The sequence below is a fragment of the Anopheles maculipalpis genome, chromosome 2RL (assembly GCF_943734695.1).
Source record: "Anopheles maculipalpis chromosome 2RL, idAnoMacuDA_375_x, whole genome shotgun sequence".
NCBI classification, from domain to species: domain Eukaryota; kingdom Metazoa; phylum Arthropoda; class Insecta; order Diptera; family Culicidae; genus Anopheles; species Anopheles maculipalpis.
The window spans coordinates 84,328,282-84,355,435 of record NC_064871.1 but is presented as its reverse complement, the minus strand read 5'-3'; the positions used below and the strand labels follow the sequence as shown (position 1 = coordinate 84,355,435).

Genomic DNA, 27,154 nt, shown 5'->3' with positions numbered 1-27,154 from the left:
AGCAGACTAATTTCTGAAGTACTGGCAGGCAAAAACCCGCTCTCGTTTTACTCCCATAACTACTCAAAACCTTTATTTACTACTATATCATCACATTGTGTAGCAAAATGCTACATTTTAGACATCTCCTTCCTTTGAATCTTTGACCGAATCCAATTTCTTTGTTGTCAGGACGATGCAGCCACTACTTCTACCGACGGAGACGCTCACACATAACCTCAAACATCAATCGCTTCGCGCAAAAAGGGAAACCGAAACAGAGTTCCCGGTAATTATTATCGAATGAAGCCCGAAAATGAGAAAATAATTCGATTTTAATGCCCTCGTGACCGGCGGCCGTCTAAGGTAGCACACGACGCTCAACCGTCCAATTGAATGGTTAATCCGTTGAAAAGGAGTTGCTTGACGTTGGTTCCATTCCCAGTGCTAACATTGTACCTTCCTTTATGCTGCTAATGGGGTTGAAACGGTGCTTTGGCATGGGGTGGACGCTTTATGATCGAACGACAGCCGGAGCATGGTTGATTTAGTGGTCAACGGTCACCGGACACGCTTGGTACCATTCGGTGACCTATCCTGAGCGGGGCTGGCACATCAAGGCACACGCGATAAGCATCGAAACCATTAAGATATGTGGTGTGTAGCGTTGCTGCTTTCTGCGGGGTTCGGTTTTATTTCTCAAGACATCCACTGTCAGCTAACCACGGGCGAGCGATTCGCGGTGGAGTACGTTGACGAGTCGGAAAAGCCGAACATTTTCGAAGGCTTGAAGGTAAAGGTGAACGATGCGATTAAAGCGAACAGCTTCGAAAGTGGCAAGAGCTGTCTCTTTCCGTACGCTAATAAAACAATCGATCTTGCCCGTATCCGCGAAGGGCTGTGGATTCCGATGGCCTATCTGCAGCACACCGATAATCATCTCCATCCGTTCGTGAGTCCGTACGGTGAGTTACGGTGCCTGCGGGTACACACCCGGTACGATCTGCTAACGAACCGGCTAGCTGTCAGCTATGGTTGCAGGACAAACAAAAGTGCTCCGGTGCAGTGGAACTATCGGTTTGAGTTCCTTGCAAACAAACGCATCTACTATCGCGAACGGTACGGTTGCAACCGTGCAAGACAACTGCGAAGAACTGTCATTGCCAGCACGGACTACGCGAATTATGTGCTGCTGCACGGTTGTCAGAGTAATGCAGCATTTTCCATGCGAGCCAACGCGTTAATGGTGTTAGTGCGGACGCTCAACGATAGCCGTGAAGTTCGATGGATGATTGAAAATTACACGCGGACGATGGTACTTCCGGAATCAAAGCTGACCTACCTTAATCTTTCTCGGGGCGCGCTGGATGATGAGTGTGATTGTTCTAAAGGGCAAGACTTCGTTTTCTGCGATCCAAAGTTTCGTTTTCGACGCGATCCTGACAAGGTGCCGGTTTTAAAGTGGTACTACTACTGGGGTTATATGGGGACAAGCGTTGTTGCCCTGCTAATGACAACCATCGTTCTGGTGGAGCAGTTGCACACGTTTCGATCGGTGAACGATGACGCGAATTATGTATTGGTTGAATAGGTAGTGAAAGTATTCACCTATAGAGCGTATGTATGGGTGAAGACTTTCCATATTTTAGTATCTCAGAATGATAAGGAAAAATAAGCAAACGTTGAAGTAAGCCTCAAAAATCGCTAACTGCCACTACAAGAAGTGAAATGAGCATAACAAACACCTTGTTTTATTGACAATATTCCCACAATTTATGAACCGAATATTCCTTTTTTTTTCGATTAAGAATGTTAACTAAACCAATTTTAAACTATTTTGGAAGTGTAAATGATTGCAAATTTTATCAAAAGTTATACAAACCAAGGTCTCGCGTCAATTTTTGGATACTTTTTGGCTCGATTTTAATTCAACAGAAGTCAATTCTCATTTGAACTCCGGCCCTGCTGTGTGAACCCAGTCCTGCCTCCCCAAATATATAATATTTGTAATGATTGAACAATTTTTTTTTAATCGAATGCTTATTTAAAAAAAAGTAAACACTGTCACCCTACAACGCTTGGTAAATGTACTTATTTGGCTGAGTTATAAAACAGAACGAGCGTTAAAAAATCTTAATCCATCTTCATTGAAATAAGTTCCAAAAACTTTAAAGATTGCATACTATTTACTACATACAATTAAATACAATTTGACTCAAAGTTGGCCTTCTGCCTCTTAAATGTATCAATAAATAAATGAAAAGCATCATCCGAGCTTAAGTACATCCTCAACATTTAATTAAACTCATCAAAAGTTGCGGCTAGCTCTTTCGAAAATTTCAAATAAAATATGAAACCACTTTCGGTGCAATTTTCGATGCCCTTTTGGCAGCTCACACTTGATGACACTAGCTTATGACGGCTTAAAGTGCCAATTGAAGCGTGTGTGAAAAATCCGATTAACTTGTAAAACGGTGGTTAAATGTATGATGCATTCTAATCCTCCCGCACGTGTGTCCGGTCTCGGTTCGCTCAAACAGCAACCACCCCATCCCGATTAACCCCAGGGGGTGGGAGAGAAGGGTCACCATTATCAATTAATAAGCGGAATCAATTATGCTACACACTGCCCGGGCCCAGCGCGTGATTCGCGGGTGTGAACAAATGCTTCCGGTTTCACAAACATTTCACGATTAAGTGCCTCAAATCGGTGGCGGTAATTGATTAAAGCCGGCATGACATTGCCCGCAGGCCGCAACGCACGGTTGGTAAAAATGGAAAACAATAAATCCTTCCCAACGCACCCAACGCAATTCGTTGAGCGGGCCGGGGCGGGAGTTGATAAAAATCAGACCAATTTATTCATTCCAACAATTCAAACTGGACATGGATGGGATGGCAGATTAAAAAATGTATGTCCGAAAGAGCCGGAAAGGTGATGCTGGAAATCGAAGGGAAGTTTCATTCGTTATGCCGTTATGAAAATTATTTCTCATTTGTTTTCGGTTGCTTTTTTGTAATATTTTTCTGATTTTTCACACCACTGCGCCCTAGTTTGCTGCGTCTGCGGCGATCCTGTTGTGTTTACAATCGTTCCAATACGAGCTGCCGGCATTCAAACGCTGTCATGCATTCCCGGTATGAAACACACAGCTCCAGTATGGTTTACGCTCCCGTAGCTTAATGCTTGCGTATGCCCCCGCTGAGTGGGGCTAACAATGCACCCAATTTTCCTCCTCAAATCCAAAAACGCGTAGAGTTGAAAATGATCGTATGAACATTTACAAAAAAAACTGCATACAAACAACCACTTTGGTAGTGCACTCGCCCACTGGGGAATAAATGCACAAAAACCACAAGAGGAATGGAAAAAAATCAACGAAATAAAAAATCTGCTCGCCGTGGTAATAAAACATAGAAAAGTCACACCGTGCATACTCGGTCACAGGCAATGGTTTTGGGAGTTGGTGGTGTGCTTTTAGCTTGTGTGAGGGATTTCACTAGAGTGCAGCCATGGTTTAGTAAACGAGCCCAATCAGATATTGATTTTATGACCTTTATTTTACGCCTGTTGTTGTGCGTTTGATGCGTGTTTTGAATGATGCATTTCAAAAACTGTATTGCAATGTACGGTTTGGGTTGATTAATAAAATAATTTAAAGCCGAGTTAAAAAAGCACATAACAAAAATGGAATGGTGGAAAACGAATAAGGCTAGGAAGGATGATGGAGATACGGAATCAAAGGATAAGACTGTGTTGTCTCTGGCGAAACGGAAGATGAGAATCATGTCTCTCTAGCCAACACTGCCCCGATTTCAAAACCCGTGTGTCTGCCGATAGGCTCACAAGCGTTCTTCAGGCGATCTAGATGTTGCAGAACCTATTTATTATTTTTAAAAATATTTATGTATTAATTAGTCATTCGTTTTCCCAAATTCATAACTTTAATTCAACCCTTCTTGTGTTTGTCCGCTTTATTGCATACATTTAGGCTCAAAAAATATTTTCTAAAGCAAAAATCAGAGTTACTTACTAAATAAAACCGAAAATTACATTCTCTACATCCATTGCTACAGTTTAATAAATATGACTTAAACAAAAACTACATTGATAAAAGAAGAATAGAATTATTCGATCCGTTTCAAGTCAATTTACCGCACCCAATACACGTGATCCACGCTCTAACATCCCGTTAGAAAACAACGTAATGCACTTGTAATCCGCGTTGACGGGCAACAGAATATAAGCATAAAAGCACTAAATCCTTTCGACGGCCTCAAAAGCAATCACACCGCCGCAGCTTAAAGCCCTTTTAATCCTTCGCTTACGTATGCTGCTCGACAACAAACAAAACAAAAACCAGCCCATTTGGTACCGATCTCATAAAATGTCCAAACAGTGTGAGTTGATCGATGTCCAAACTGTGTAGTTGATTTTCTAAGCAAATAAAACAACACTTATTAAGCAAAAAAAAAACGATAACACAACAACACACGATCCACATTCCGCCATCCATTAGAACAGGAAAAAAGAGCACGAACAACACTGCAGGATTTGGTTGCGATTTATAAAGCCCTTGACGCAGCAATTCAATCAGATGTCAAATGCATTTTTCATACTCCTACAGAAAAAAGACACATCCGACCCCGTCGCAGTGTCAAAAATTGGCGAACAAAAACCTGTTCATAAATTCTCTTCCACCAGAAGCTAGGCTGTGGCCATGATAAGTTGTGTTTTGATGTTTGGACTCTTCATTTTTGTGCGATACTCGTACTTCGTAACTCATTTTTTGTACAATTTTCTAACGAGCTGGAAAATTCATCCAATTTTTTAACTCCACTTTAAAAAAAAAAACGAGGATTTAAAGTTTCGGTTCCAAGTATTTGGCGGAAGCATTTGTTTTATCATTTTTTTTCTAAAAGGAAAATTGATCTACTGCGATTAAAAAAAACCGTGCGGCAGTGGAAAAACCCCCATCCAAACACACAGATTTATTGGTCATAGGAATTGGGAAAGCAAAATATGCAAACAGCTTCAGTCAGACGGCGCCAAACTTTGACAGCCGACGCAGACACCGCTTAACGATGTTAATTAATTAGGCTCATATTCCGGATCCAGTCCTTCAATCAGAAACAGAGAGCGGAGAAAGTAATTGAACTAGAAAAGCGTGCTAAAGTCATAGCAGAACTAATCCTTGCAATTTAAAGCATGGATGTATTGCGAGGAGATTTAAAGAAGCAGGTTTGATTTTCCACAAAATTTGAACATGAGGAGAAAGTTTTCGTTTCATTTATTTGCTTTTAAAATAGTTGAGTAATTAACCACCATCGTTTGATGTTATTTTTATACTTTTTAAGAAGACAAACTCAAAGAAATGTTTTGCTTTTTTTTGCCACCGAAACAATCGCTAGATTTTTAATTATTTTTGCTATTTAAGTGTCCACTCATTGCAATCACCAATGCAAGCAGGCTGAACTGTTTATGGCCTGACTGTTTATGGCACATCAGATAGCGGCAGACGGCATTATCCAATTACCTTCCGTTACCATGATAACACTCTCGAACGTGTGTGTTTGAATGTTTTTATTTTCCCCTCACTTCTGTCTACTGCATTATAGCTTTAGTTTATCGAAATTCCAATCAAAATAAAACCATTTTGTTCCGTTTCCGTGAGCATCAGAGTAGCAGTGGACAGGAAAAATAAAACAAAAAAAACTACAATCAACCGGAGATAATAATGAGATCGAAGTTATAATTTTCAAAATAGCAATAGTATCGATCACCGGAAGTGCCATTCCACCAGAACGAAACCCATAAAACCTAGCATCAAACACCAGCACGCCCGACACCCCTTGATGCCTTGCATCTAGCGAAAGGGGGTTGAGAAATTTTTCAAACTGCAATAACACCACAATAAAAGGCAAGCCACAGCAACAGTGCCGTGCAGCGGCAAACTCGGCCTGATGATGAGGTGGTAATGTTGCTTCCTTTCGAGCAAAAACCGAGATGTAGTTGCTGTAATTCCACTCCCCGAGCCAGACACGCGGAAAGTAATATTATTTTATGTCTACTGGTAACGGGCAAGAAAATGGCTAACCGAGACCAAAAGCAACCGCGCCGAACCGAAATGCAATCGAGCATAACGATTCCCGTACAGTGTGTGGTCGCGTACCGGTTGCAGCACTCTACCGGGGCCGTCTGTGTGTATGTGTGTACGATATACGAGTGGAAGGTTGAGGTGAGCATAAAATAAACATAAATATGCGACGGTTCCGTACCACAAACCGGCTGCCCCGCTTTTGTTGTCCCCGATAGCGTTGTGAAGTTGCGGGCGACGACTTCACAAACGACGAACCCACACACATCGAGTTAGGAAACCTTGAGGAAGGTTTGGTGTGGCGTTGAAATACTACGACAGCACCAACAATGGCACACGATGTCGGGGCACAACAAAAGCTTTCTGGCAGTACGATCGATGCACATGCCTGCTGGTGCTTGTGACCATGACTCCCAACTTTCAATGGTGGAAAATGTGAGATTCCGCATGGGCGCGGCAAGTCAGGAGCACGACCGGGAGTCGATCAGATAAGATGCCGGGTACAGCGTACCGTACCGGTAATATATGTACTGCTTCAATAATCAGATCCGTACGAATCCTTAAGGACACACCAGTTAGCTTCAGGTGCAAGTGACGCGTTAAATGGTAGAAGCCTCGCCAAAGGCCAAAGTGAACTCGGTGCGATATTTTGAACACCTTTCAATAGGGGTAATTTACGGATGATGATGCTTAGTATAAAGTCTGAATAGATGGTATATTTTGGTGGCTAAATTATAGTAACAAATAGTACACGGAAAGACAGAATGAATGTTCGAAAATAATTTTATTTCGTTTATCCTGGTCACGGCACCATACAAGATTTATCAAATGTGAATGTTAAGACTGCTAAACATAAATTTTGATGTAAAATTACTTCAAAATGTAAATGATCTTATTATCGTTCTCATCATTTCGTAAATCATGGGCAAGGCAGCAACACAAGGAATTGTTTATCCTAGTTGCCTAAATTCATGAACGTATCCAGTTGAGTTGTTTCCTTTCCGACGTGCAAAAATATCCCAAAACTACGTGTGTTTAGTAATAAAAATATCATTCATGAAGCTTTTTTTCCAACTCGTTTCTTATACTCACTCTAATCGCTTTCTTCTTGTGTCATTCAAGAAACCATTCAAGGGAGAAATCGTCAAGATCATGCTAAACACAAAACGGTCTAACGAGAGGTGATATTTACGAACAGCATAATCCCCACACACAACCCATTTTCATGCCAGCACCAACATTCCGGGCATAGCTAGCTTGCCTTCGCAAATCGTCAGCTTCGCACCCACACAAACATTGCTTCAGCCGCAGCTTGAAAAGCAATGCAGTCAACATTCGTTAACAATCTTGAGTTGGTCATGCAAAAGGCATCGTACTGTTCCTGATCATCGTCATCATCAGGCTACTCCACATTCAGGGCTCGATGGTGCATTCCTTCGCTCAGCGCTGGCCTCAATCGCCTCAAGGACTGGTTAGTTGAATTCAACCGAAACGACGAAAGGCAGCAATCGTACCAATTCCTAACGATACGATTCCCAGTGTCGTTTGTTGATTTCCTATCCTTGATGAAACATAATCCTCCTGCACGACATAAATTTCTTCTCCATGCCGGCCTGAACTGAAACGACAGTTCAAAGTGTGTTTGTGTGTGTCCTATCCCGCATGGTTTTCGGAAATGCTCAATGGGGAATTCATATCGGTGACACACACGCACATTGGCGCATATCGATCGGATGCAGTGGGAGATCACTCATTAAATTCGATTAATCGATAATCACCGAATGCAAACATCCTACGAACGCAACGGATGATAACGAACTCTTCTGATGGGAGTGTGGAGCGTATCGGTTCAGTATTCGGATGCATCTGTCCGATGCATGGTGAGATTTAATTACTTTAAAACAAATGGAGCATACAAATTATAAGCAAATGTGAAAAATGAAGGCAAAAGCACGCCGGACGGATGTACGGAAATTGCAAGTTAATTCAATTTTTTGCCATTGCTTTTGGAATACTGCTGGTACTAGTCAATTAAAGAGTCATTTAGAGCTACTCTGGTCCAAAATTCTAGCTTTAATCGCCGCTTTGAGGACATTTTTTATATCAAACTTTTATCAGACGACTTTTTTTCGATGAACCGAATAAGTCCTGAGCCATTTACACACATCCAAACAACTCACCAAAGCTGGTTCATACTCATCCGAACCCGAACCCTTCCAAAGCTTACCCAAAAATACAAACCCGAAAAGTTGCAACGTCAACGCAGCATTCGGAACGATTGGATCGTTCCAACACAAAAACAAAGAAAGAGGCGCATTCCTCCATAAGGGCATCATCAAAACCTCCCCCCAGAGAGATGAAGATCCCCCTCGGTTCGGTTTACGTTTTCGAATTCCGTTGGTTTACATACTTTCTGTTGTGAATTTCCCGAGATGCACACGTCACTGTTTTTGACGTCAAAGGGGCTTCCGTCCCGACGGTGATGTGGCCATCTTCAGAGTCATCAAAGAAGGACGATACTCAAGAATAGAAGGCAGGTTTGTGTAAGGTTGGATAGAGGAAAAAACCCCTTGGAAAGATCCCAAATGGGATTCACAATCGAATGTTCACCGGAAGATAGAAATACCATGATCTTTTTGCTCTGCAGTCCAGGCACAAATCCAATTCTTGGTGAATGGGATAGAAATGGAAAAAAGGGACTTCCTTTCAAGCATGTGTTCATATGACTTGTTTTTTCTGCTCTCGCCTCGCCTCGCTTGTATATGCTCCAATTTTGATGGGGATGATGGAAAAGTGAACATGTCATACGAAGGGATATTACTTCCACTCTCGTTCCCCGGAACGATTTTGCCTACGTTGTTTGGATATCATCATGAACAATGACCCAAAACAATATATCGATATGACGTGTTCTGTTGGATAGTGTCGAATGCTTCTAAACACACCGGACATCACTATCCATTTGCGTTCGTTCAAATCCGGAAGCTTCAAGTGTCCATATTCGGAATGTCCAGCCGAAGGAACAAAGTTCTTATTGCTTCCTTTATTCCTCAAAAAAAGGGATGATAAGAAAGCACAAAAAAGTTTCCATTTTCTCCACCTCTTCTTAAATTCAAGCAGATATCCTGACGGAGAAAGAGGGACGATAGAAGCGAGCAACGGAAAAGCTGAAGCAGTCTAACACAATAAAAATCATCATCATCATTTTCCGGTCCATATAGAGCGAACGATCGGAATGTCCTCCATGCCATCTTCTCTCACGTATGGGTGCGCTTTTCCTTGGCGCTCGATTGAATGAAAGCCTTTTAAAGGTTGGCTTTCGAGAGAGAGAGGATGCTGGATGTACTGGGCTGGACTGGAATCAAATGTTTACCTTCATCTACATGCTTTCATGTCGCTGCTCCTATCATCATCATCAACATCATCCTCATCGTTATCTTGTTGAGAGGTTTTACTTTGTTCCTGTTCCTTTTTTTTGTTGCATCAAATATTGTATGTTTTGCCCTTTTCTCGTTTTTTCTTCCCTGTATAACATATCGTTATCGGTCGGCATCGTGTGAACGATGCAATAATGATAACGCTACGCTTCTAATGCTGCCTCAGCAGCCCGTACGGGGAGAAGCAACCGGTTGAGCTTTGTGACAAACTAATACAAATTTGATAGCGGCGGATGTGATACATCATTTTCATTGGCCTTAAAGACTATCATTACCATTTGCTTTTGCACGGGGATGGGGGTTGTGTGAACAGTAGGGCGGAAGGTAGACTGTAATTGAAACGAGATTATGCAGGGCCCATATGTGTTGTGTAAATTTTGTTTTACTTTATTTACTGTAATGATGTCAAGCCTTTTTGATTTTGTTGAGAAAATATGTTATTTGAAGCTTTTCAAGCTGTTTTCAGGTTTTTTAGCTTGCAAAGGAAAATCACCAGCCCATATAAAACGTGTTATAAGATTTTATTGTATTTTTGAAGCGTGGGTTAAAGTTTAAAGAATGAATGAAACATAGAAAACAGCGCTAAAAGCAGTTTCGAAAATTATAAACGCCTAAAAGTATGCAATGCTTTTGGTTCTTTACTGTGTTAGAAGAGACAATTTTTCTTCAATCAATGTTCATTAATCTGTTTTAATTTATGCTGTGTTTAAAACAAACAAAAGCAAAGGATTTGTTTTGAAAAATGAAAAAAAATGTTCAGTTTTGATTTTGTCACATTACAATATTTGGATCGTAGCTCAAAAGCCTTTAATTCAACTGGCTCAAGTGGCGTTGTAAAGTTAACTGTATGAACCAATAACAATTTAAATTTAAGGCTTAAAGTACTTGTTATATTTTTTTCTACTAACCAAGAAACAATCTGAGCAAACAAAGATATAGCATGCTCTCTTGAAAACGTAATAAAATTATTTATTTTTACAAAGCTATACAATAAAGCAACGCAAGATAACACCTAGTCGCAGCACATCCCTTTGCAATTTTCTTTATAAATTCCATTCGCCTATAATAATATTCTACTTTATTTCATCAATTTAACCACATCCTTTCCTCGCTGTCTATATAGACACACCTCACACACCATCCTCGTGTCCTCCGTAGACGAATGGGTGATTTGCAACATCAGGTTCGTCCTCTTAAAAGCCTTTAACGCCACCATCGTCAACGCACCGCATTAAAGAAAAGAAAGTCGGTGCGAAAATGGGAAGAAAAAGTTATAAAAAAGCAACAAAACCAAACACACGACGAAAACCCGGGCATCATTTCCAAGCGGATGTTTATGCAAATATTTACCTCGCGCTGATGGGTGCGCACTGGCCCAACGATGGTGGTGCAAAATTTGGCTACATTTTCTTCCCATTCGCCCCCTGTAGCTGGGATAGCTTTCCTTTTTCCAATATTTATTCATCCATTCGGCGTGTACATTGTGCCCGTGGAAAAGATTCTTTTTACGTGATGGAACTTTTTTTCTTCTTTCTTTCTCGCTTCGCTTACCTCGTGCGTCAACACGCTACGCGTGCTGGTGTCGGTTACGTTTCGAGTGCCGCCACAACACCGGAACCGGGTCGAGAAGTCGCGAATCCACTTGCGGACGTGGAGCTGGAAAACCGTCGCCAGACGCCACAAACTTTCCATCTTCACGGGGTCAGACAGTTGAAGTGTGAGACCTGTGCGCTGTTTAAATACCTACAATTTACATTCAAATTTTGAATGGTAACAGCCCGTTGCCAGCAATCCATCTCCATCTTTTCCTGACAAAAAATAACTGGTGAAGGCGACACGGTTCTGCATTTAAGAATATTTCCGCCACAATATCCTTCGAAGGTGGTGAGGATTTTATCCGCAAGAAAATGGCATGAACCAGAAAAAAGCCTTTAGCTCCCCAACAACTGATGCTACGATATACTTATGCCAAACGTATCCAAACATCTTCAATATGGAAGTCGATGTATTCCATTTCTTTGGGCGCGTCTCGCACAACCGGAAATAACAAACACGAGACGACAGTATGAGTGTGAATAGAAATCGAGCAAAAGGAAGCATGTAGCTTCTCTAGCGCGTAAGATGAAGTGAAGGTGATTCGTTTCAATCTCGATGAAATCGATCAGTGTCGGATGCGCTTCGACGGAACGCGACGTTGCAATGTGTCGTACTTCGGCCTCGATTCATCCCGCTTTCACGCCAGTCAGGTTTTTGCATGCCTCGTTTTTTGGGCTTGACATTTTAAGTTTTTTTTTTTTTCGTTTTCCATTGTGTCTGATGCCTTTCATTTGTTCGAGAACGATTTGTTCGATTCCGGCATGAGGAATCAATTAAGCGGAAAATCAAGGCGGAAAAGTTGAGCGTCGTAGGATGTGACAGCTCGCGCGCTCTGCAGTGAGAAGATGTCTTTGTCGTGATGAAAATTTTGAAGAAGACTAATGTGTGTTATTTATTTATTTTTTCCATTACAGGTAAGCGTTTAAGGCGGCTTCTGAGGATGTGTTTGAATGTCTGGGAAAGTGTAAACATAAGTGAAAAGTTTTACGGTGCATGTGAGTAAGCTATGTTTGTTTAATAAACAATGGATGATAGCGTCAACACTGTAAAAAAAAAATATTCCTAAAACATGAGTTATAGTTATAGAGTTTATTTAGAAATTTTCCAACAAATATAGAGCTTCAATTTGCCTTATCAATATGATTATTAAATTTACTCAACACAAGCGGTGTTGTCAATACGGCACTGGACCGTCATAATTAATTATCAATAAATAAATAAATAGAATTTCAATTTTTTCTTAAGAAAATAAGAACATTTAGGAACACAAAAATTCAAATTGCATACTTTTGGGCGTACCATGACGCAAATTCCGGTCTGAAACAAAGCTCAATTAGTATCTAAAAGAGCATCTTTTTCTTCTTATTGACTTCACGACCTTCTGAAGGCCATGCCGGCCATCGAATGGCTTACTAGGCTTGCTGATAACCACGAACATAGTTGGTTAGTCAGTCCTCATGGTGAGGGAATTATTAGGATGTGATTTGAACCTTAGTCCTGCCATGTGAAAACCGGCACCGTTGTAGCTTTACCTCCATTAGAGCGCATATATACAGCGTCAAAAAATGTCAAAATTCCAAACAATATGAAATAATAAGAAAGCTTTTAATGATCGACATAACTTTTTAGAAAACTCGACTATTCCTTTCTAGTTTTCTAGTTTTTTAGATAGTTTAAAACATTCATCCAAACTAACTCTCACAGTAAATCGCATTACCGTTCATATCAAGTCGTCTCATACCTTGTGCACTACTGAAGTACGCCACAGGCGAAGACTAAAGCAGACTGCTCTCTTGACAAATGGGATAATGATCGGATAATGTCATATAGATCATAGACGCAGATGCACCAAACGGCATAACTTCAAACAACGTTTCAGATAATATTTTTACACACATCCACATACAAGAAGGTTTCTGCTTATGGGATTTAAAAATAGAATTCTGGCACAGAACTCAATTTAAAGTATCTTTTGCATTGCCTTAAGGGCAATACTAATGCGTTGAATCCTTGGGTAGTATCTGTTCACCATGCATTTCATGATCCTTACCAAATACAGCTCGATAAGCTTTACTGTTCTTCGTAATCAGCAAAAATGTGTGTTGCCCAATTTGTACCCCATCCCATCAGACATACGCTTATCTTCCGGAAGAAGCATTATCTTCAGCATTTTTGCTCAATAATGAGTACTTTATTTCGATTTCTCTAGATACCGAAAAAACAGCAACACACATCAAACGTTTCCCTTTATCCGGTGTCTGCAATCGCATTCAAGGGAGGTGTTGCAGCGTATGAATATGTTTCCCTATCCATACGGAAACCTCGATAAACCTCCGACACATCTTACCAACAACTAAAGCGTTGTTTCCAATAATGATTTCTATCTAACATCTAGAGCGTTGTGAGCCAATAAACTAATACCACACACATGCACGGTTGCTACTGCAGAAGGGAGTCTTTTATAATCGCCTTTTCGTAAGCGCTCAAGTCACCCTCTCGACTAAAAACAGCAAACTAAATGCTACATACCGCACTACACTCGACGGGTGTGGGGGAGGTTGCTACAACGACCTATGCTACCCCAACAACATCACAGATCATTGAACTGCGTATCGTTTTTTTTTTTTTGGCTCTCCATCTTCTTGTGAGCCCCTGGAAAATGGTGCAGACCGTAAGTCAATGGCTCAAGAAATCCGATTCCACACCGTAGCTCATTTGGTGCCGGATTTGGAAGAAAAATCTCCGCCCTGCATCCGGCGGTACGTCCAATTGTGGACGGAATTCTTTCCAATCAACGGTCTAACGACCACAGGCGTAGGAAATGAACCATTTCGGAAGTGACCTCATGCGGAGCAGGGAAAGATTAACTGCATGCTGCACCAGATTTGTTTGATGAGAAGGAGGTTCCCATTTGGACGTGGAGCTAACGATGCTCGGTACTAGACAGCGAGCGTAACAAGGGGGATAGCAGATACATACGAGGGAGCATCAGGACAATGTCAGTTTAGGACATTTCTCGCACAGTGCGGATGACCATTCGATTCGATTGATGTGTGGATTGATTGATTGAATTGTCTTTGGCGTTTTGTTTGACACTGAGCCAATCGACTTGAACGCTAATGGCTATGTAATGAGTGATGGTCAGTTAGGACGTTTAGGCTTCGTTTTTCTGACCGATGTGGGAGGAGTTTGGCAGATGGAACTGATACGTTTTGGATTGCATTAATGGAGGGCCTTTTTATTGGTGAAATTGACATGTCACCAAAGAGCATTCGAATTTTTGTTTCCTTTCGGTTAGATAAGAGTGAAGTTAGAGTTTTTTTTTCCTGTTTGTTGTGATGTAAAGACATACTCTACAACTTTGAAAGATCTTGGTCTACCATTTCTAGCATTCCTGGACTTAATTCTACACTTAGCTGGATACTCAATCCTTGCAGCACATAGCCAGCTGATGACTTACACGCTTCTTACATCGTATGGCTACCCATGAGACACTAGATTACCAGAGGGAAATACTTGTTATATTTTCTTCTTTTTGGCTTAACTTTCTGATACCACGCAGGCCATCGAATGGCTTACTAGACTTGCCGATACCACGTAGTTGGATAGCCAGTCCTCACTACGGGGGGACTATGGGGGAGTCCGGAAGGGACTTAAACTCCCGTCCTACCGTTTGAAGACCGACGCCGCTGCCGCCATCTTCGAACTTGAATCCCCTTTCTCATTTAAATAGCAAATATGTTTAAATGCTGACTAACCTATTTTCCACTTACTTATCAGAATTCTACTACTCTGAATAACCATTTTCTAATATTTATAAGAGCATTAACAACCCCTTCGGCAATGACACTGACCTCAGTTACCATCGTACTTTCACTACCATCAGCATGAAATGTACTAGTGATTCTCCAAAAATTCTAGCTATTTTCTAGAGTACGTACCCAACCTCTAAAGGAACGTACAGCAAATCCACCACGTTTGCTGTCGCAATCACATAATTTCGGGCTAATGTTCTCGGCCGCTTTGCTTCATGGTAAGTGAGTCCCGACGGCAGCCAACGGGGTAATTGCAGTTTCTCATGCTACACGGTCACGGTTGTTATGGCATTGTATCATTCGAACTTTTAAGTATCTCTGTGTGTGTTAAACTCTCACTCTAGATCGTGAGTATGCGGAGTGGTTGCTTGAATGGCTTTGTCGCAAAAAAATTAAAACAAAATACCTCACAAATAGTGCCATTTGGATGCGAGTTTCGTTGCGCTAGAGAGGACTACTACAATACAACTTTTCCATTTTTAACTTTATCCGTGACATTCCATGCTGACCAGAAAAAAAACAGCTGGATGATTGTAACAAGGACGAACAAGGATAGAGCAAAACATAACCTCAAAACAATGAAAATAAGGGCAACGGGAACTATTCTTCTCCTGTTTTCTCCCCTTGGAGAGTCCTTGGAGTCCTTGGTACCTTTTTGCCCGAAAAGCATTGCATTCGTTTCAATTTATGACTGAGAAATTCCTAGTTTACGACCACGGGAAGAGCCATAAAACATGACACGTACGTACAATATGTTTTCACATGTAATTTTCCCGTTTTCGGCCGGTGTTTTATTTTCCGACCGCAACTCACCAGACACAACACACACACACACAGATGGACGGTGCATGGATCTCAACTCAGCTGTCTTGTGCTCTCGAAAGCAGGAAGGACAGTTGGGAAATCGTTTCGATTTGGTCGCGCCGGCTCGCACTTCTCCCTTCGCTCCATCAACTGGCAATGTTTTTTGTTTTTTTTTTGTGGTCTCGTTTGTGGTCTGTCACTTTTCCGACCAAACACGTCGGCCGTAGCCCACAGCCGTTTTTCCTGGAAGGCTTTTCCAGCAGGAACGGCGGCTCGACACGACACAAAACCACACACACACACGTAAAGCATAGTCGCTTTCGTCGTCCCAGAACGGGGCGACATTATTATCCTGACCAACCGGAGGAAGAGGACGCCGCAGAACATCACTGACATCGCATATCGTACCGTCGCAATCTTCTGCCTTTTCATCACGGGAAGAAGTATTGTCCCCACAATAGATTCCGCTCACAACCTTCACGAGGAACCCATACTCCATGGATCCTACTCAAAAAAAAAAAAAAAAAACCCCGTTGGAGTCTTGTCAGATGAGTGCAACCATTGCATCGCATTTTTGTCCGCTCGCCCATCTTATGAGCCGTTCATCATCATCGGATGACTTTTTGAGTACCACGATAAGAGACCACGGGTGTTCGCAATCGAACACGAGCAAGGGGGATGTTTATTGAACTGGACATGGCCATGAAAATGGTGCCCAAGAGCTCGGGTGCAATGTCGCTGCATTTATGGTCAACCGAGCGTACGCTATGAATTTTCCATTACCTCTTGCTACGGTGATGGGTGGTTTTCTATGGTGAAAGATGACTTTTCACGTGCTCGGATGGGTATGGCTGTACGGGACCTAGAAAATATTTAGACTTGAATAGAATTCTCAAAAATTCCTCTAAAGCTGGATCGATCAGAGGAAGTTTTAATAAAATTAGAAAATTTTGTTTATTTCGATACATGATGCAGTATGCGTCAAATCCTCAAATTACCGTATTTAAGTAATAAATACTTAAATCATTCTATATTAAAGTCAAATATTATATTCCTTATGTATAAATTTAGGACCATGTTTGATTAAACTTCTAATAGAAGAATTTCTCGGACGTTGTTCTCTTTAAAGTTCATTTTGTTTGAAGTGTCCGTTTCGCAACTAGCTTTCCAAAGTACGTCCACACACCAAACGCATCCAGATCCAGGGGGTTTCGGTCGCTTTAGGTTTGAGGTTACGTAAAGAGCATCATTACAGCTGGAAAGCGGGAAATTGCTTTATAATATGCTGACCTTAGCTCTCCCCGCCTGTCCCCCCCCCCCCCCCCTTACATTCACCCAATTTTGTCGTCCGTTTCGACCGGAGTCTGAATTTCCGTACAAATAGCGAAAACCCTTCTGACCGTCGTTCCGATCATATTGCTTCTCAGTCAGTGTTGGTGATCGTGAGCAGCAGCAAAAAAGGGAAAACATACTAATAATACGGACAATGACGATGACGGTGGTGATGATGCCGATGATAATAAGAATAAAAGAAGAAGGCACCTTTTTCGAGCCGGTTCGCAAGAAACACAGATATCCTGACCGGGGGCCAGCGCCGGTACGTGAGATGACATATTTATGATCGTTACGATGCTGGCTACGAAGGACGGTGGGTTGGGGAATTTATCGTAAAGCAACCTTCGCTCGCCTCTAAACTTCCCTAACATCCCGGATGTTCAATATGACCTACAGGGGACAGACCTGCACGGACACGCGGTGGAAGGTTCTCATCGTTTGCCGGGAAATGATTTACTCGCTCTCTCTCTCTTTTGGATCTGTAATTCACCCAGCGCGCCAAGGTATCGGGGACACACGACGGGGCTTTTGGAAAATGGACTTTTCTCGCTTCTCGCCATCACACACCATCGATGGGTGGCTGGTGCAAAGTCAGCGAAGTAATTGTAGCTGCCACGTTCACTTCTTTGCACTATTTCATACGCTCCGTTGTAGCTGTAGTTGGCCGTGGTACGCATCCGGACCGCACCCGTCGTCCGTCCGTGCGGTCATCGCTGCAGATAAACTCACAAATTGAATGCACACCGATGGTTACATCGATGCGCAGCGCAAGCAATATTTATGGTGCACCCTTGCATGCAGACTCCGGTGTAGATTTGCTTTGGTGCAACGCTGAGATATGGCGGATGTTTTATTCATACGGCAGACCGCTGTATTGAGATTGTTGTGCTGTTATGGACGATTCAATGAATTGCACTTCGAATCAGGTCCAAATCCATAGCAAATTGAGCATTAATTTACTTTGAATGTAATTTCAAATTAATCGATAGTGACTACATTAAGCCAAACGTGTTGTGGTTAAATAGAAAATTTTATAAACGCCTAAAATTATGCAATTTATGTGTAGAGATACATTTTAAATTTAATTTTAAATAGTTTAACCCACAAAGTAAGAATTTTACACACCTTAAAGATCTCATTGAACGGAATTGGTTAAAGAAATTAAATGGAGAAGGCTTATGAGCAATATCAATTCAAATTAAATTCACACCAAATCGTGAAAAGAAGACTGCCTCTTGAAGATTAACTTTTCACAATTATTTCACCAGATTAGCATAAAGTATTGCTTATTTTTCCGCTTGAATTTTTATTGGAATTGAATTTCTATTGGAATTGATACGAGAAACTATTATTTGATAAATTCCGTAGTGCGTTTAGGAGAGCAAATGAAAAATATTTTGAATCGAAACTTAGCTCACAGCAACGCATGGAAAAATTTACACTGCGACCGAAAAAATGCAATGTTCTTTACAAAGATCCATTTTAAAAGTCGAATTGTTTGATTAAGTCTCAATTTAAAATTCAAATAAAAAAAATTTAGACTGAAAAAAATCAAAGCACATTTTACGGATTTTGACGAGAAGTAATGCACCATTATGAAGAATGCTACATCAGGAAATTCAATCAGGATTATCAAAATGTACGTACTAAAGCGATTAATTCGACAGCTTACACGAACGTAATGCAATATCAAGCTTGCTTGTCTCGTGCCAACCGTTACACAAATCACATTTCACACCTGTCTTGTCCGTTTGGGTCGCCCCATCGACACTTCTTCAGCGCCGGCGAACGGGTTGCAATATCCGGCCGCACCGTGCACACTTTCCCCTAATTCAATAGCCCTGCTCCGAACGCTACGCTCGTCAGCCGGCTTCTCCGCCCTAGTGATTGACAGCTTTAATTTCCAGCTCCCAGATCTGGACCGGAATGCCGTGCTGATTCCCGGCGTACCGTGTGACAGTAAATTAAAATGATAATCGAAGCCGGCGCACCATTCGCAGCTGTCAATGGGGAAGAATGCAGGCGCGCCTTAAAGTATGCAATGATTTTGCCGAGGTGGGAAGGAAACATTCAAGAATTCAGCACGGTGTCTTGCCACGCATATCAAGAAGGCAAATCGTGGAAAATTTAAAGCACGACGCGCCGTCTGGCTCAACATTGTGAGGTGTTTGAATCTTTTTCTATGCAAAATAAACCCATCGCGATGTTAAAAGTAACATCGCGAAGGACGCAAGAATGGGAACGGTAAAAGAGAGAGGAAGAAAAAAACAGATCACAGAGCATTTCTTTTAGTTTTTGCTATCTAGTGTAGTAGCGCGTCTTTTTCTCCGACTTGATTGTAAGGGTTTAGATTGAATTTTAAATTTTCAAACACCACCACATGGCATCACAAATTCCGTCTAGGGGAAGTAAGGAACAAAAAAAAACATTGTATAGCATTTGCTAGAGCCTTTTCAACCCCAATCGGGAACCATAAAGAAGCTTCCGCTATCAACCATTGCCGTATCAGAAGCTGTTTTTTTTTGCGTTCCAGTGATGAAGAAGCAGATGAAAAAAAGCCAGCGATTTCAAACGAAATGAAAATATTATTAAATGCATATCAAAACAGGATGAAATGAAATTCTGCCACCATACGTAGGAAGGTAGAGAGAAACGCGTCTGAATGACTCTTTTATCACCTGGTTATGTTTCTTTTTTTCTCGTCTCAAACCATCATCTACCACAAGTGGATGAGAGGAAAACTCACTATCGAAAATCAATTTTCCACCACCTTGAAATGGTTTGCGTTTTCTTTTGTAAAGTCTTCATTCACCGATCGAGATGGCGGTCGAGTATAATCTGTCCTCTACCGTAGAGGACAAAACAGTCCTGGGCTTAAAAGTAAACGCACCGAAAAGGACAACGACAGCCGGAAAGAAGTCATAAACTCAACAAGATAACGTTGAGGAGGGTTGCGTAAAGTAATGGAAACGAACAGTAGTCGAGTAACAGCAGCTGCCACACGTTTGTCACGCAGGTGTTTATTGTGAGGAAGTATTCCGGCGTATGGGTTTCGCGATGCTTCGGATCTTAGGACACGGCACAACTTCTAACCAATCCCTGCCGTGCGTTCGTTTTGATTCCTCCTTACGACTGCGTACCCTACATTTCGCTTGACAGTTAATGCCATCATCCAATCCAAGGCAGGGAGAAACCTTCGACTTCCCTGTGCAATATCTCTTGTCGATTCATAGGAATTCACCCTCGCTCCTTATCGAACGTTACGCATCTAAACTCCAATATCTTATGACGGTTCGCTTCCTGCTTGTAGGCGTCATCGAAGTGGTAAATTTATGCGTACATTTCGCACACAAACATCCCGAAGCGGAACCGCAAAACGCAGACAACGTCGCGTCCGGATGGTGACCAAGGATTAGAGGGTTGGCCCACAACCCAACAAGTCACCCGAAATCGAGAGTGTTGAATCTAATTACCAAACTGTTGATGAGGCGGTTGCACACACACACACGTCTCATTTGCACCATCATGTTTCACCTCGGTCAACGACATCGGCAAGCACTCGGTCCAAGTCTCGTTTGTCAATAATGTGTGCTAGAAGGAATAAATGGGGAAAAATCGTCCCTGCCAAAAGTCGCAAATCTTACGACGCGTAGGGCATAACGAAACTCATAATAGTTTTGTCACGATTGTGCCTTTGTCAGTGTATTAAGGAGGGAACGAATTGTCCGCTGGATTCAATTAGACCTGGGCTGAGGCAGGATGCGTATGCTCTTGTGAATGTATTTAGGAATTCGGCCGAAACTTCTTAATTACTTTCTATAAATGACGCCGTACGGTGTTGTGAAACGAATTTAAATAGTAGTCTAATGACGTTTTAGACGAACAGATCTTTTGAATTTAATTTGTACGGCTACCAAGGGGTTCTAGCTGCAAGAGACATTTGCATAAATTTACCATTTTTCAATTTTTATATATTTCATAAAGTTGTTTCTTGCGAGGGGACTAATACACCAAAGTTGGAGATATTTAAAGAGTTAATACAAAATAGTTGTAAAAGCGCTCTCTTAGCCAAGACACATATTTACACTATTACGCTACAGGCATCGTTTCTATATTCTGTTTTTCGTTTATTTGTGGCATTTTCCACCGGTTGCAATAATTTGAATGATGCCACTAAATGAAACATGCAGCAGAAACACAAAATAAGATCATCAATCTATTTCAAAAAGTTCTTTACAGTTCTTATGAAACTCCTTTTAACTTTTTTGAATGCTGAAATTGATGCTGATATTAAAAAGTTACCTTGTTTTTGGTATCAACAAAATTCTTTAAACTTTTTCAGATATTTAATTCTTACAAAATGATTTATAAGATTGGTAAAGTTATACCTGTGTTTTAAAATATTAATAAACGAGTATAAAATTCTTGTTATAGTGTCCTCTACTGCATAAAAAAAGTTGTATGGACCTGAACCTGTAACTAAAATCATCAGTTCTGCGTTCCTAGAGCTGGAATAAGAATTGGATTTATTAATTCCCGAACCTGGACCTAAAACTTTTCATTGAATTAAACACTGAATTGACTATTTCTCAGTAAAATGCTATATTAGCAAGACTAATGTTATGAGTACTTTGTACTACAATGTGCTTTATTATGTGCCGTAATGTATTTTCAATTTTAAATACGTCCTCAAGTATAATTCTGCAATATTTTCAAGATTTTATTGCTGCATTTACTGATTCTTTAAATGTCCTTAAAAGTATGCTTTTTCTATGACTCTGACCATTACTCTACTATCGCTGCGGGAATTACAATTTTACAATTACAATACAATACAATTTCCAGTTATTCTACAACTCTTTGATTCGTTCTTTTCTTCCGTGTGGTAGTTTTTTTTCCTTTCAGTTTGTTGTTTCTGCAATGCCTAGTTTGACTGAAGCCTATCGATTGTCGTCCGTTTTAGCCTCTGTGTATTTAGTTTAGTTTAATTTTTAAATCATTTAGCAATTAAGTCACTTATATGTAGCCCTAGCAGCGGATATTTCGTTTGAAATAAATAAATATATAAATAAATAAATAGTATTTCGGTTTATGCACGAAATACTTTTTCTACCCACACTCAGTTTTCAACCAAAATCTCAAGACAATTGGGGTTTACCATACGGCTAAATGCTGTAATATTGACAATAATAAAAACATCTCTGGGGCTCAAAACAGCATTTGATAAACCTTAGCGTAACATTCGGTTCTAAAACCCAATTCTGTAAAGATTTAAATTAACAAAATAAACATTAATGATATCGATGGATGTGCCGAACTAGTGACATATTTGGATTTAAAAAATAATTGCATAAATTTAGGCGTGACGATAGTATAAAAGTTATCACTGGAATTCTTGTTTCAATAAACAAAATTTGTTTACCAATACTAGGATTCCAGTACCGAAAAAACAATGTCTGCAAAACACAACTTTTATTCCATATTTTTTCTAGTTTCATGTCTCGTTTACCGCACAAAAACACAGCACAAGCTGTTTCCAATCAAAGGCTTCCTTCGTTTTAATCATCTCATTTTATCTCCGCTCATCGCTCAACACAAGCTAACCCGATTCGACATTTAATACCCTTCTATTAGTGTAATCGCTACCTCCCCGAAATCGCTTGCCACACCGAAACTGTGCTTAAACTTCACCATCCACAAACCACCAACCGAATCCGAAGGTCGAATCAATTAAATAAATAACGCTCAATCAAACGGAAATTCGAAACGCGCACCGCCGATAATCCTTCCCGATGACTTCCAGGACTTCCATCCACAGGACAGCGATGCTCGAGTGCCGCACGTTCGGTACGTGTTTTCGCTAGCCGCTTCGTACCGCCACCGACAGTGGACTAGCAGCAGGTGAATCATTAGTTTTTCTTCTGCACGAGAGCAGATGTTGGACGGTCTCACCCGTCCGTCTCGTCTGTTCGATTCAATTCCACACCACAAGGTTCGATCTCCTGGGTGGCTTATCCTTGAGCGTTCGTTTGTTGCACGCGCTACTGTGGTTTTCGCCACAGCGGGTCGTCCTCGGTTGCAGTTTGGTGAAGTCATCTTTCTTCCAAGGCGAAAAGCGATAAACCAACCAACCAACACCATCATATCCATGTGGTGGCGGCGAGTGTCGAGAAGTAGCACTTGCACACAAACACTGGTCACTCTTACGTTTCCTGGCAGGTTTGGCTGACTGCTGGAGCGGTGGTGTGGTTTGAAATGTGCCACGGGAAAACTTGGGCAAAGGATGATTTATCCATACACACGGACACCAAGAGAGCGCTCTCCTGAGGCGCAAAACCCATGGTTAAGCACATACGTCTGGTCGAGCACTTCGCGGCACAACCTAATACGGCTAAGTGGCTCGATAAACTTTACAGCACGGCCACACACACACACACACACATATCTTGAAGGAAAGATTCTTCCGGGATCCTTGCTGTTGCGCTGAATGGGACTTATCACCCCCGGGAAACTCTCCCGTGTGGGGGGGAGTAGTATTTTGATTTAGTCCACTGGCAAGGTTGATTTATTCACCTTCGGACGAGGTTGCACGGGTTCCAATCATTATCTTCCGTAGCACTGGGTGCTACGCCACTCATCAAAAGCCATCGGATCACCTTTTGCTGCAAGAAAACTTTTAAACGTCCCACCCCGAGGGGTCTACTACTTCTTTGGTGCGGTTTCACAAGCCTTTCATCCTGGTTCGGACGTGGTGTATATAAATCGTGGAAATCCTTTCGATCCTCCTTCCAGCATTTGTAAGGCCCGGTAAGGATAAGCAAGCCTTTTCTTTACGATCGACTCGATTCCGCGTTGTAGTTTTCCGACAATAAATTCACCCACACTCGTAAGAGTTAAAACCCTGAAAGAGGATTATATGATGAAGGTACGTGCCCGATTACAGCGAAAACCTCATGGTGAAAATGCTGATTAAGGTAAACGCTCCCGTCAGTGTAGTTTACACAGCTTCGAACTGGTAATTGTAAAACGACTTATATGGTCAAATTACTTCCATTCCACAGGCGTCCAACAGTTTCCACACTCATTCACTCGTTGCATTCTAAAAGTGAAGTTTGCGTTCCAGTTTGACTCCCGTAAGGACAGCACAACCAAAAAAAAAAAAAGATCATTCCATCGTTAGCACAAACCGCCTTCTAAATATGTTATTGCGAAACATAACCATGCCCACCCGTCTCGGGGTTATTGGAGCAAATAAATTGAATACATATTGCCGTAGTTTGTGATGGAAAATGGGTCAAAGCTGTCCCGGACCAACAAGGCAAACAAGACCGTCGAAGAACCACATTAAAGGCGTGCAGCGTTCAAGATCAAAGTCTACTCGATTCGGGTCCACCGTTTTGGGATTTAGGAAGCGAAGCATTATAAAAAAAAAAACACACACACACACCGGAATGGAAGACGAAAATCTTCAAATCAAGTCACGTTCCTTAAACAGCTTTTGGGAGATCGTTTTGGGAAAGAAAATTCGCTTTTCTTCTTCGAAAAATCCACGATGAAGACATCTCGTCTCGTATATCGTTCTCGTACGACCGGACCTTTAAACAATCCCAACGAACCTGTGTGCCGGGTTTCGCTCCTTTCTGTACTGTGTAGGTAAATAAATTATCGACCGATCGAAATCGGTTGTCCTACAGCAATCGAGGAAGCTTACGAAGCGGGCGAGTCCTATCAATTATAGTTATTGCCGGGTTATAGGTTCTATGAACGCATCAGTTCACCTCGATGGGAAGGTTCGCTTTTATTGGAAGATTGATGCAAATTGTGTTGACAAAATTTAACCTCCTTTCGGATGAATCCTTCCACCATATCGCCAAAACGAAGCTCTTTAACAAAGCTTTTACAATCTGTAGAAGATAGATGTTGTGCTTGCCTATGTCAAAATCTAAACCGTAAAAATACACATCGTTTACAGAGCAGTTAGCATTTCGAGTATAATATCTCCACTTACGTTGGTCACTAAATAAGCGCCATTTGTGTACTTTCAACATAATCGCTATCACCGTAACAACTTTCATCGTATAATCCTGGTCATATTTCTCGCTCATTGCCCCATTTATCGCTCCTCGTTCAGTGCAAAATAAACATTCCCACAAACCACATCGCGCAGACAGTGCACAAATAGTGCTGCAGCGTCCACTGGTGGAAGGTGATAATTATTCGATGCAGAATTTGCGAGGCACCAACATCAACACACGTTTTCTTTTTGATCATTTTCACCGTCCCAAACAGTGTCATTAGGTTCCGGGTTTCACACGAATTGCTGGATTGCGGGTTGCAGAACACAACCGTGGTGTGTCCTGCTGTAGTTATCACAATAATTGGATAGAATTATTTTCCATATGGCTCCCAGCGCAGGCAGCTCGCCTGTCGGCGACGAATCGATGCTCTGTGATGATAAATCGATACGCGATTCAGACGCGAGTGGTCTAGTTTTGCTGCTCGCAGGCTCGCATTATGCAGCAAGGGTTCCGCAGTTCCCGGTGGCTCATCTGCAATGGATCATAATTAGCTGGTGGGTGCCGTGCCGTAATTGTACGTTGAAAGCGATTTAATCTGAATCGTTGCCACTCTATCCTCCGAAACGGTTTTCCCGGTAAAGGATCAAGCAGTTTAATAATTTCACTTCAAAACGATATTCGTTTTACCTGCAAGGACAAACAGGCAGAGTTTGTGAGATTTGTCCTACCAGAAATCGAATCTGACCACCCTAACGCAATCAATCAAAGCTAGCCAAAAGCGGAGGTATTAATATTTTACTTCCACCACGATCCACGATGCGTACGGACGTGTCCATATTAGATTCCACTTTCCCATCGGAACACGTGTTATCTGTTTATCAAATTATATCGTTACCTGAAGTGTATTGTCGTCGTACGATATAAATATCAATTTCATCATCGCCTTTATTTCATCCGCTGCCATAATTCATCGGAAGGTCCTCTACCAGGGCTTGGAGAAGATGTCAGCGGGAACAAGCGATCTTTTACACCTTTTTATTCGCATCCTTTGTGCGAGCCTGGAAAGTGTCAGGCAAAATGGATGACACTGAGGAGCAAAAAAAAAGGTTCTTAGGGAAACTTTCGGCAAACAAACAACGTCATGATTTATCCTTCGGACTTGCACTTACCAATCCGTACATCCAACTGCCCGGGACAGCAAGAGTGTCCAACTGGAGGGTAAACAAAACGAGAAAAAAAGGGTCACCTGTCAAAAAGTTTACCTATTTGTTCCACGGCGAATAACTGCCATATTGGGTACATTCATTTTTACTTCCGTTTCTACCACTCCGCCATTTCTGGAGGTCTAAAAGACCTCCACCGAGATAGGTAAGATGTCCACCGAACTGCGCATCTTAAGTTTCCGCGAATAACATCCTCAACACTTGCAGGACCCTTCAACACAACTTCGGGATGAGTCTAGGGAGTTTGTTCCAAAAACAAATACGATGATATACGCTTCCCGGTTTTTTTTCCGAAAATCGAAGCCTTTTCCCACGTCTAAGGAGACACACAGTTTTGAAGGTGAAAAAATAGGCGTACCGTAAGTTGCCAGTTTTGTGTAAGCCTTGTCGGGAGGTTACGAATTGATGGTCCTTCAACTTGAAATTACAGCAAAAAGTTTCTTTCCAAATCTAAAAATAATGACAAATTTCTCTGGATTTCTCTGGAGCGGGAGAGTTGTGTTTTTACTTAAAAACAATCAACTTAAAATACGCAAATGGGATGAATACTTGGCGGGGAAACTTATTTTTCTGATGTAAAGAAAGAATCCTGTCATAAAACAACTTTTTTTATGAGCAGATTTACAGTCAGAATGTGCTGATTGAAGCTCGTTTTTCGTCTTTTTGCAATCAAGCCTTTCGCCATGCACGATGCATTTAGTAATAGCGACATTAAATGGGTTTTATTCTTTCAATTTTCCTTACCGAAATAACTCAAATTTTCAAGCAAGTTTTACGCCTTACCTTACCCAGCCATTTCAATTAAACGCTGAACCCTTTTCGGATTAGGAATTGATTGCCCCTTTGCCA

At 41.5% G+C, this 27,154-nt stretch overlaps 1 protein-coding gene across 1 annotated transcript in view; it reads left to right on the top strand.

Moving 5' to 3' along the window:
• LOC126567764 (uncharacterized) overlaps nucleotides 1-27,154 on the top strand; it is a 407,639-nt gene that overhangs the window by 145,222 nt on the left and 235,263 nt on the right. The window lies entirely within an intron of this gene.